Source organism: Bubalus kerabau, chromosome 14, assembly GCF_029407905.1.
Source record: "Bubalus kerabau isolate K-KA32 ecotype Philippines breed swamp buffalo chromosome 14, PCC_UOA_SB_1v2, whole genome shotgun sequence".
Classification (NCBI taxonomy): Eukaryota; Metazoa; Chordata; class Mammalia; order Artiodactyla; family Bovidae; genus Bubalus; species Bubalus kerabau.
Genome location: NC_073637.1, coordinates 67,155,228 through 67,167,906, shown reverse-complemented (window position 1 = coordinate 67,167,906; position 12,679 = coordinate 67,155,228). Strand labels below are relative to the sequence as shown.

The 12,679-nt window shown below is 33.7% G+C and overlaps 1 protein-coding gene across 22 annotated transcripts in view; it reads left to right on the top strand.

The window, feature by feature from the left end:
- VPS13B (vacuolar protein sorting 13 homolog B) overlaps positions 1 to 12,679 on the top strand; it is an 851,071-nt gene that overhangs the window by 395,777 nt on the left and 442,615 nt on the right. The window lies entirely within an intron of this gene.

Genomic DNA, 12,679 nt, shown 5'->3' with positions numbered 1-12,679 from the left:
CACAGCAATCAGAGCAGAAAAAGAAATAAAAGGAATCCAAATTGGAAAAGAAGAAGTAAAGCTCTCACTGTTTGCAGATGACATGATCCTCTACATAGAAAACCCTAAAGACTCCACCAGAAAATTACTAGAACTAATCAATGACTATAGTAAAGTTGCAGGATATAAAATCAACACCCAGAAATCCCTTGCATTCCTATACACTAGTAATGAGAAAACAGAAAGAGAAATTAAGGAAACAAATCCATTCACCATTGCAACGGAAAGAATAAAATACTTAGGAATATATCTACCTAAAGAAACTAAAGACCTATATATAGAAAACTATAAAACACTGGTGAAAGAAATCAAAGAAGACACTAACAGATGGAGAAATATACCATGTTCATGGATTGGAAGAATCAATATAGTGAAAATGAGTATACTACCCAAAGCAATTTATAGATTCAATGCAATCCCTATCAAGCTGCCTACAGCATTCTTCACAGAGCTAGAACAAATAATTTCACAATTTGTATGGAAATACAAAAAACCTCGAATAGCCAAAGCGATCTTGAGAAAGAAGAATGGAACTGGAGGAATCAACCTACCTGACTTCAGGCTCTACTACAAAGCCACAGTTATCAAGACAGTATGGTACTGGCACAAAGACAGAAATATAGATCAAAGGAACAAAATAGAAAGCCCAGAGATAAATCCACGCACATATGGACACCTTATCTTTGACAAAGGAGGAAAGAATATACAATGGATTAAAGACAATCTCTTTAACAAGTGGTGCTGGGAAATCTGGTCAACCACTTGTAAAAGAATGAAACTCGAACACTTTCTAACACCATACACAAAAATAAACTCAAAATGGATTAAAGATCTAAATGTAAGACCAGAAACTATAAAACTCCTAGAGGAGAACATAGGCAAAACACTCTCTGACATACATCACAGCAGGATCCTCTATGACCCACCTCCTAGAATATTGGAAATAAAAGCAAAAATAAACAAATGGGACCTAATTAACCTTAAAAGCTTCTGCACATCAAAGGAAACTATTAGCAAGGTGAAAAGACAGCCTTCAGAATGGGAGAAGATAATAGCAAATGAAGCAACTGACAAACAACTAATCTTGAGAATATACAAGCAACTCCTACAGCTCAACTCCAGAAAAATAAATGACCCAATCAAAAAATGGGCCAAAAAACTAAATAGACATTTCTCCAAAGAAGACATACAGATGGCTAACAAACACATGAAAAGATGCTCAACATCACTCATTATCAGAGAAATGCAAATCAAAACCACTATGAGGTACCATTTCACACCAGTCAGAATGGCTGAGATCCAAATGTCTACAAGTAATAAATGCTGGAGAGGGTGTGGAGAAAAGGGAACCCTCTTACACTGTTGGTGGGAATGCAAACTAGTACAGCCACTATGGAGAACAGTGTGGAGATTCCTTAAAAAACTGGAAATAGACCTGCCTTATGATCCAGCAATCCCACTGCTGGGCATACACACTGAGGAAACCAGAAGGGAAAGAGACACGTGTACCCCAATGTTCATCGCAGCACTGTTTATAATAGCCAGGACATGGAAGCAACCTAGATGTCCATCAGCAGATGAATGGATAAGAAAGCTGTGGTACATATACACAATGGAGTATTATTCAGCCATTAAAAAGAATACATTTGAATCAGTTCTAATGAGGTGGATGAAACTGGAGCCTATTATACAGAGTGAAGTAAGCCAGAAAGCAAAACACCAATACAGTATACTAACGCATATATATGGAATTTAGAAAGATGGTAACAATAACCCTGTGTACGAGACAGCAAAGGAGACACTGATGTATAGAACAGTCTTATGGACTCTGTGGGAGAGGGAGAGGGTGGGAAGATTTGGGAGAATGGCATTGAAACATGTAAAATATCATGTATGAAATGAGTTGCCAGTCCAGGTTCTATGCACGATACTGGATGCTTGGGGCTGGTGCACTGGGACGACCCAGAGGGATGGTATGGGGAGGGAGGAGGGAGGAGGGTTCAGGATGGGGAACACATGTATACCTGTGGCGGATTCATTTTGATATTTGGCAAAACTAATACAATTATGTAAAGTTTAAAAATAAAATTAAAAAAAAAAGTTCTCTTCTCTCGTTAGTTAGGACTGCTTATTTTATATTTGCTAAATTTTTTACAAATAGACATGGGTTAATTTAATTTTGCAATAAAACATATTTAATTTAAAAAAAAAAGAAATAACATCTAAAACATATCTAAATCCCTGGTATCAGTATGTGAATATAATTAATTCACATAGTAACCCTTGAATAACATGGGTTTCAATAGTACAGGTCCATTTAAACGTGAATTTTTTCTTTTTGGATACTTCAGTTCTTCGTGATCTATGGTTGGTTAAACCCGTGTATTCAGAATAGTGAATACAAAGGGTAGACTGTAAAGTTATATATGGATTTTCTGCTGCAAGCGATCAGTGCTGTTCGGGTCTAGTGTATTTGAAGTACTATGTAATACAAGAGCCGGTGAGTTTTGCAATCTATTGCAGACTCTTTTTTGAGCATGATACTTACATAAAATTAAGAGAAGAGGGGGAGAGAGAAAGTAAGTTTTGTTATTCTTTGTTGTTGTTTTAACTCTCAGCTTAAGGGAAAAATGACTTTGTCCACAGGTTCAGCTGTGTCCTACAGTCTCTGCCAGCATGAGGCCTTATGCTATTAATATTATCCTAGTAACTCATTTTGTTGACTTACTTGTATTCCTCTCTAGTATCCTCTGATGCATTGGTGGCATCAGATGAGACAGGAAGGTGAGATTCCATGAATGCAGGAAATATTCAGTGTCTTTACATTGACTTTCCTGGTGGCTCAGATGGTAAAGCATCTGCCTACAATGCAGGAGACCGGGTTTCAATCTCTGGGTTGGGAAGATCTCCTGGAGAAGGAAATGGCTACCCACTCCAATATTCTTGCCTGGAAAATCCCATGGACGGAGAAGCCTGGTAGACTACAGTCCATGGGGTCGCAAAGAGTCGGACACGAGTGAGAGACTTCACTTATATTGATTGAGATTGATTATAGAAGCAGAAAATAGACAGTACTCCTAGGATGTTGCTGAATATTTATAGTCAATGCTACTTTCTTTAGTCTATAGTAAAAGACTGTATCCTTATGTTCTCTTTCATTGTATGTCACCCAGTCCTTGTATTAACATTTAACTATGAGGCATGATAGAGCAAACTAGACTAGGTGTGGTTTTGCTTCTGATGACTATATTTATTCACTTAACTATATGTAACTTTTCTTACAATAAAATCTTTAATCTCAGGGGAGATACACTGCTGATGGGAATGAGGGTGATACCTGGGCAGTTGTATCTCAGTTTTATTCATTTTTTCTGAAGTTGGTCAACCTCAGTCTGTATTCTTAGCTTACTCTGGTCTGTGGTCACAAGAAAATAAAGTTTTTTATTTCTTCTGTTTCTGTATAATGCCTTACTAACCGTTCTGTGCTCCTCTCATTTTACTGATTGATTTAACACATTATTTCTACTATTTAAATGACCTATGAAATATATGCTTTTTTCCCTGATGAGTAATACCCATCATCTTTTTATGTGTTATTTTGTAATCTCCTGAAAAGAGTAATCTATGGTATATTTTGTTGTTGTTCAGTTGCTAAATTGTATACAACTCTTTGTGACTCCAGGGACTGCAGCATGCCAGCCTTCCCTGTCTTTCACTGTCTCTTGGAGTTTGCTCAAACTCATGTCCATTGAGTCAGTGATGCCATCCACCACTGCATCCTCTGTCTTACCCTCCTCCTCTTGCCTTTAATCTTTCCCATTAGGGTCTTTTCCAGTGAGTCAGCTCTTTGCGTCAGGTGGCCAAAGTATTGGGACTTCAGCTTCAGCATCAGTCCTTCCAGTGAACATTCAGGGTTGAGTTTCTTTAGGATTGACTGGTTTGATCTTCTTGCTGTCTAAAGGACTGTTAAGAGTCGTTAGCACCAGAATTCCAAAGCATCAGTTTTTCGGCATTCAGCCTTCTTTATGGTCCAACTCTCGCATCTGTACATGACTGACTACTGGGAAAAAACATAGTTTTGATTACTGTGGACCTTAGTTAGCAAAGTGATGTCTCTGCTTTTTAATATGGTGTCTAGGTTTGTCAAAGCTTTTCTTCCAGAGAGTAAGCATCATTTAATTTTGTGTCTGCAGTCACCATCGACTGATTTTGGAGCCCAAGAAAATAAAATCTGTCACTGTTTCCACTTTTTCTCTATCTGTTTGCCCTGAAGTAATGGGACCAGATGCCGTAATCTTAGTTTTTTGAATGTTGAGTTTTAATCCAGCTTTTTTACTCTCCTCTTTCACCTTCATCAAAAGGCTCTTAAGATCCTCTTCACTATCTGCTATTAGGTGGTATCATCTACATATCTGAGGTTATTGATACTTCTCCCAGGAATCTTGATTCCAGCCTGGCATTCGCATGTACTCTGTATATAAGTTAAATAAGCAGGTTACTCCGTACCTAATTTTTGAATGAGTCTGTTGTTCCACGTCCGATTATAACTATTGCTTCTTGGCCTGCATACAGGTTTCTCAGAAGACAGATAAGGTGGTCTGTTATTCCAGTCTCTTTAAGAATTTTCCACAGTTTATTGTGTGGTAGTCAATAAATATAAATACTGAAGTGATTAGTAAGTTAGGATGAGTAACTAATTTGAACACACATATTTCTACTATAATTTTATAAATAACAGTGAACTTATTTAATTATAGTTCCATCTGAGGTTCTAAATTATAGTATGATGCAAATAATACTTCATGTAAAAAAGGAATAATCCTAATATTATTCGATCTCTTTCTAGCATTTATCTTTCATATCATGTTTTTCTTTAGCACCGTACCTTAAGTCATTTGTACTCAGGAGTTAGTTGTGTTTTGATTTCATTAAACTGGGACTAAAAACTGGTTGGAAAGGTATGTTTTCTTAGTTTCTTTTCTGAGACTCAGTGTATAATAGGTTTTCAAGGCCATCTCTTAATATTTTCCTTCTTGTTTTTAATTTTTTTTTTAATAATGAAAGTATAAGAACACATTTATAGGAGACCTGGAAAAATACAGAGCAAGATTACATATAGTTCCACTATAAATTACAATTTTTTAGTAGATAAATTAAGACTTTATATGGAATTTCAATATCAAACTGTCAAAAATTAATAGGACGAATATTCAGAGAAGTAGAAGGATATAGTAGACCTGAAAAGCACTGTGATACAATTCAAAATAATTAAGATTTATATAATTTTAACACCATAGTAAGATATAAATTCTATTCAAGTTCCCATAGACTGTAAATTAGGAGACACGGAAAACATATCCAGGGACATAAAACAAAGTGCAAAAATTTTGTAGTCTAAAGTTTTTTAAATTACACAGAGTCTGTTCTCTTATCACTATCAGATAATGTTAGAAATCAATACAAACATATTTTTAAATAACGTTTATATTTTCTAGTGCAATTTGACATTTACTGAGAGATCTTTGACTTAGCCATTGAAACCCTCAATAAAGTTAGACTGAAAAAAACACATAGGGTGATTGCAGAGAAGAAAGATACAGTATTATTAAGTAAAGTACATATTTTATTAAAATTTCATAAAATTTTGTGCTTTTATTTGTTTTTATACCTTATTTCAAAACTCCATATTGTATTTAATTGCATCAAGCAACTTCAGCTGCATGCAACAAATTCTGGTAAATTCTCTTTTCATTTCTATTATGACATATTTTCTGATTCTCCTTGTTATGCCTTCTTAGGTACACCCATCACTTAAAAATGGACACTTAATTTCCAAAAATATGGGATTTTGTTTAAAGTAACTTTAATATTAATTTCTCATTTTGATACTAATTTCTCTTTAACTTTTGATGTCTATCCTAAATACAAAAAATTTCTTCCGTTTTGACTCCTAACTACAACTTTCTCTTCCTGGCAACACAACTCCTTTTTTTTTTTTTTTTTGCTCAGTTTTCCTTCTCTATTCTAGTGAAAATGCTTTGATACCAAAATAAGCTTATATCGTAATCATTTCATATGTATGAAATACACATATGCAGTATGTTTGTATAGAAATAAAAGTTTAATGTAGTGGGACTGTAGCAGGTTTCTTTTTAAAATTAGGTACTTTGTACTTTTTTCAGAAATGGCACTAGAGTTGATGAAGAGGTGTACTATAATTTGAGGATTAGTTCCAAGGCCCTATTGCTCTTTAATATGTCCTCCTTTACTTTTTGAGAAAAAAAGTACATAGTTAAAAAAAGTACATACATAGTTTCTGATAAACATTGTATTTCTAAAAATTTCCTGTTGCACATAAGTATTTATTTAACTTTCAGAGGCATGTTAACATTTTAGTACCCCAGTATAAACTTATTTATTTTTTAAACATCTAGTTGCCTAGTAATACATTATGGAATGTTCTGTTTCCCTCCATTTATTATTCTTTCATTCATTATCACATTCAGCACTCAATTTTATTATATATTATGGTAGATCCTGAGTAGACAAAAGAAATATAGTAGTTCTCTTGGTCTAGCAGGAAAAAGACAAATATCCATTGTATTGAAGCATCTTGTGGGGATTGTCTCTTAGATAGATCCCTTATAAAACTCTTGCCATCCAAAAGAGAAATGGAGTTATCAGGGTAAATGTCATCTATTGAAAGGATTTCTAGGGCATGCTCTGCCAGGTTTGTGATGAATTTGGATACTATCTCAGATTAATATTTATTGATCTTTAGAATTAGATGACATAATAGCATTCTCCAGGTTATAATAGTGATAAAAAAATGTATAGCTGTTTGAAGTTTAATTTGGTCCTAAATATTATTTCATGATAATGTAGGTAATTGTATTAAAAATAACCTCATTCTCTCTTATCCATTCCACTAGAAAACTGGTGGCTTCTCTGGTGGCTCCGAGAGTAAAGAATCTGCCTGCAATGCAGGAGACCCCGGTTCATCCCTGGGTTGGGAAGATCCCCTGGAGAAGGGAATGGCAACCCACTCCAGTATTCTTGCCTGGAGAATTCCATGGACAGGGGAGCCATGGTTTCACAAAGAGTAGTTCATGTCTAGCGATTCAGATACGATAGAAAAGTGGACTAATTTAGTATATCCTTTTTTTGATCCCATTTTAAGAAGTTATTGTAATGGGAGCTAAGAAAGATAGTATTAGGGTTACCTGATTATTTGATGGCTCTAAGAATATCTTCCAGGTAAAATTCCAAGTGTAAGAAATCTTTATAATATTTGTAAGCCATTAAGTAGATACATGGACATGAACTTGGGTGAGTTTCGGGAGATGGTGAGGGAAAGGGAGGCCTGGTGTGCTGCAGTCCATGGGGTCGAAAAGCGTCATCCAAGACTGGGCAACTGAATGACAAAAAGTAGATACATGCATGCTCCACAGCGTAAGATATTCTGGAAAACAGACTCCTTTTCCTGGGATGAAGTTATGGGAACTGGATTTATTTTGCTACTTCAAACAACCAAAAAAGAAATGGGTGAATTATATTGAACAATGGTTTCAAAACACTAGGCAATAAGAAAAGTTAGACAGCAAACCCTGAGAGACTTAAGGTAAAAATCACCAGGAACCAGTGACTTATGCATTTGGAGAATAAAAGGAGGGAGTCTAGTTGGTGTTCCAGGTTCTGGTTTGGGTAGATAGCGATGCAATTATATGATAGGAGCAGCATCCTTTCAGGGTTAGTGGCAAATTGAGAGTTTGACCGTACATGTGTATTTGAAATGTGTATGAGATACCCAGTTATCTCTTACACTGAATATTCATAATTGAGTTTAAGGAAGAGATGCACCATATAAATATAATTTTAGAAATCATCAAAAAAAAAAAAAAAGAAATCATCTAAAGATGGTTAAAACTAGGAGAATTCAAAAAAGTATGTTAAGTTGAAAGAGCAATGGGCCAAGTGAATACCATTTCTAAAGTAGTCAGTAGAAGAGAATGTCTCCTTAAAGAAACCCTAAACGAAAGATCAGAAATGTTGGAGGAAAGGTCAAAGATTTAAAGGAGCCGTTGTCAACAGTGTCAGATTCTTAATGTTTGCTATGGGCTTTACTTGGCATATTTGCAATATGAAATGGTTAAATTAAGTAAGTTTAAGGTATGCATGATTCTCATGTTCTTATGTGATTCTTTTAGTTCTTTGGCTTGTTTTGTAATGATGCAGTGCCTTCATTAGCTTTACAAACAATAAACTTAATCTGGTATGTCATTCTGGATTAATTACAAGTAAAGATATTTCTTTCTTTTGTTGTTTTTAATTTTGGCTAAGTACTCGTGTAACATTTACCTTCTTAACCATGTTTAAGTGTACAGTTTAGTCTGATCTTCCTTGTTGACTAAGCTTTTTGTGTATAAATTAACATTTAATTAAAGGAGTACTAAATGATTTACGTTTGTATAGATTATTCTGAAAATGATCAAGGCACCTTTCTTACCTCACTCCTAGTCCCAGTCCTGTCTTATACATACCATAAACTTAGACATTTTCAACTGTTTGTATATTCTGAAAAACTTCAGAATAAAACTAGATTCTGATTCAATGATCAAAATCTAGGCCCTAAAACTGAGTTTTTAAAAGAGTTGTGTCCACTCTCCAAGACATTTTATGAGCCAAATATAAAAAAGAAAACCCTGAAGTTGTCATCAGATTAAACAAAACACCATAACTTAAAGTCATCAAAGGATTATTCTTTTAATGGAAGTTTGAACAAGTAAATGTGCTTGGAATCAGAGTTTCTGGAAAGTTGATTTTGGAGCCAGAGTTGGTATTTGCTAAGTTCATGTACTTTATTATTTTAGAAAAATGTATGTTGCATTAAGACATCAACAGTATTTATGATAACCTATTTATTTTTCAATGGGAAAAAGAATTTCATATTTTATAATAATTCGATTGTTTTATAGTACTAAATGTAGTCTTGAACAGTTTTTAAAATGAACTTGGATTGGAGGGCCTTTTCAAGATAGATTAGCATAAACTCATTGTTTTTGTAGTTTTCCTCTGTTCACTCACCAGCAAAGTTTCTGTCTATTACGTTTTTGTTCCAGAACGATATAATTGGCAATGGCATGAGGTTGACAAAATAGAAGTACTCTGGCCTAGGATTCACTAATGAAGGAGAACATTACTCTGGTGTTTGCCAAAATCAGTCTTCTTGACTTTTACATTGAAGATTGTGTTGCTGTCCTATGGCATTTCCTGGGTGTTTGGCTAGTTTCTGACAATGGACAGCATAATGTCATGGACACTTTATTTTCCATTTGAAAGATCCTGAGCTCCTTCTTTTGCTAATAATGTTTTATTCCTTTTAGGAGACAACTTCCCACATTCTGTGAGATTTTGGTATGAGTGTCAAAGTCAGATAAGCTAGAACAATTGAATTTTTTTCTCCCAGAAAGTTATATATGTATAAGAAGAGATGTAGTAATCATGTTACATGATACACCTAATGTTCTCAAGTCCAGTGAACTTCCTGGCTTATCTGCAGGATTAAATAAGAGTAGATATTAGACATATCAGTTGTCAGTCACATTAATGTCAAAAGTAATCTACTGTAGCTGGTGCACTGGGACGACCCAGAGGGATGGAATGGGGAGGGAGGAGGGAGGAGGGTTCAGGATGGGGAACACATGTAAACCTGTGGCGGATTCATTTTGATATTTGGCAAATCTAATACAGTTATGTAAAGTTTAAAAATAAAATAAAATTTAAAAAAAAAAAAAAAAAAAAAAAAAAAAAAAGTAATCTACTACATTTAATGCTTAAAATTTTGCATAGAAGGCTGTAGTTTTATTTATAGACATTGAGAAAGTAACATCAGTTGCATGATAGTTTGTTAGAAAGAGGAAATCCTTATTACAGTCTAGGAATTTTTTTCTTGTCTTCCCTTGACAAGTATTTATGAGAAAAGTATGGAGATTTATAACATTTCACTGTGGAAAAGAAGATAACCAAGGTGCACTTTTGAGGTTTTTAGCTAATGTCCTGAACTGTGTATATTTAAATTTGTACTAAATACATAGGATATTCCAAATAGTTTCATAATGTATTGTGAATTTATAGAATAGGAAACGGTTTGGGCAATAGTTTATTTATTTGAATAAATAAATAGTTTATTCATAGTGCAAATATAATACTACTTATTTTGGTGGTCTCTATATGCATAAATAGCTAAACCATAAGCCAATAGCATTTTAAAATAGAAGGATTGTGAGCGTCTTTTACAAATCCTTGAGAATTAATATATAGATCTGGCATATAGTAGATACTTAGTGTATGTTCATTGACTTTATTTAGCAAACATTTTGGTGACAGTTAATATGTTAACCTTTATTTCAAAGCTGATTTCCCCCCATATACAGATGAGGAAGCTGAAGTCATGAAAAGATTAAATAGCTTGTCAAAGGTTCCACAGCTAGAGTTGAACCCATCTGGCTGATAAGTCATTTTTATTAATCACTCTACTGGTGTCTGTGAAATGAAATGATGAACAACATGCATTAAACAACTATTTTAATTAACATCATTATCTAGTGCTAATAAAAATAATTGTGTTCCCTTCTTTAACAGTTACTTAGTACCTCTTTCATACTAGGTGCAGTACTGTGTACTGAGACTGTAGCGTAAACAGAATAGGCACAGTGTCTGACAGTATAGATTGTGTGCTCTAGTGAAAATTATGTAAGGCTATTACTAGTTTTAAATGCTGGAACTGTGTCCTTTCTCTATAGTCCTGACTTCAAGCTCAGTAAATGGTGACTGTTAAAGAATGCACGAATAAAAGAAAGAAAAAGTGAATGAAAATACAAACTGCATTGTTTCTTCATTCTTATTTTTTATTTGAAACTGTGTCCTGCGGAGTAAATACATTCATTCAGAGAACATTTTATTCTGTATAAATTTTCTAAATACAATTATCACTAGATTTTCAAGTTTTGAAGAAAGGAAAACATTTGGGAAATAGCAGCATTGTTTTAAAGAGCAGAAAAATGGTATAACATTGTAAAGCATTTATATAAAGTTAGTCTATATATTGGACAGTTTGCTAATTAAAATGCTTATTAGTTTAATGCATAAATGAAGCTCGTCTTAGTTTCTTCTTTTTAACTGAGTTGTGATCACAGTTGTAGAGTACATAAATTAGAAAAATCAAAGGTTACCAAACTGTACTTATAGAGGATATGGAGTACACAATGTCATGTATCTTTTTAAGCAGCACTTGAAATTTCAGGAAAAAACAGAACTTGGAACTTCAGAAAAATTGCATGATAATCATTTCACTTATTGAAATAATAGCAAATAATTTCTTTAGTGGTTTATCCTCAGGATGTGATACTTAGCTATGTAGCCCTTGACCTAATAGGAATCAAAATAGAGGTGGTTCTACTTCAAGAATTTGTAATAATCCCTTCACTTTAACACATGAATGTGTTCAATATTGGCGAAAGAACATGTTGCTACCAAAACTGAAATAAGATCCTTGAAACAGAAAGGATGTTGCCATGGAAAAATGAAGTAACACTCAGTGCAGCTGTGATGCATTAATGAATAGGATATTTTTTTAAAAGATCATTTGTGTTTGGTGTGGCTCAGAGGGTCCCAACCAGATGGTTTCCATGAACATGATCTGACCCCCAGTTTGAGGACTTCTTACTGGCAGATTACTTCATTTTCTTTCCCTTGGATTGTCAGATCCTTACATTAATGCAAAATTTACTGCTGCAGATTTATATTCACTTACATAAATCACTCAACATTTTACATTAAAACCAAAATTTTAGACATACAGTTTAACAGTTATTTTAAAAGTGTAAAAAGATTTATGTGTTAGCTTTAGTATATATAATAGATGTAACATTACAACAAGTTTGAGCAATTTGGATTGTATGTTTTAGTTCTTATCATTAAAAGAATCCCCACATGTATCATTTTTTAGAAAGCTTATTTTTTAATGTTGTTATGTGTATCAGGTTAATATACTGTTGATTTTATATGCATTGCTCAAGTTGTTTTGATTTGATTAAATAATTTATATCTGAATTAGTAGAAACTTAGAATATATTGTGATTATGGAAATTTTGGCACAAAATAAATTTTTTTCTCAAGACATCTATGTATAAATTTGTATACAGTGACATATTAAACTAATTACCTCACATTGTTGAAAGCATTTGTGAACATAGCATCAGTATCTAAAATAAAATGTTAAATACTGACCCGTCATTGTTTGAGCGTATAGCCGTAGTTAATGTAGGAGAATATGGTGTCAGTGTCCCACTCTAACTTGTGCACTTTAGCATCACTAATGAATTATGTTATATGTTTGAAACAAAATGTAACATATTAGAGACAATATACACTTCTATTTCACAAGTTAGAAATGTGATCTTAAGTCAGTGATGAACTACTTAACATAACATTTTAAAATCATGTAATCTACAAGATTAAGTTCTAGAACTAAAAATTTTTATACTGTATGAACCAATGTACTTATTTATGTAAATTTTTACATATATTTTTCTTCACTGAATTCATTGGTTTATCCATGCACAGAAATACTGAAGGAAAA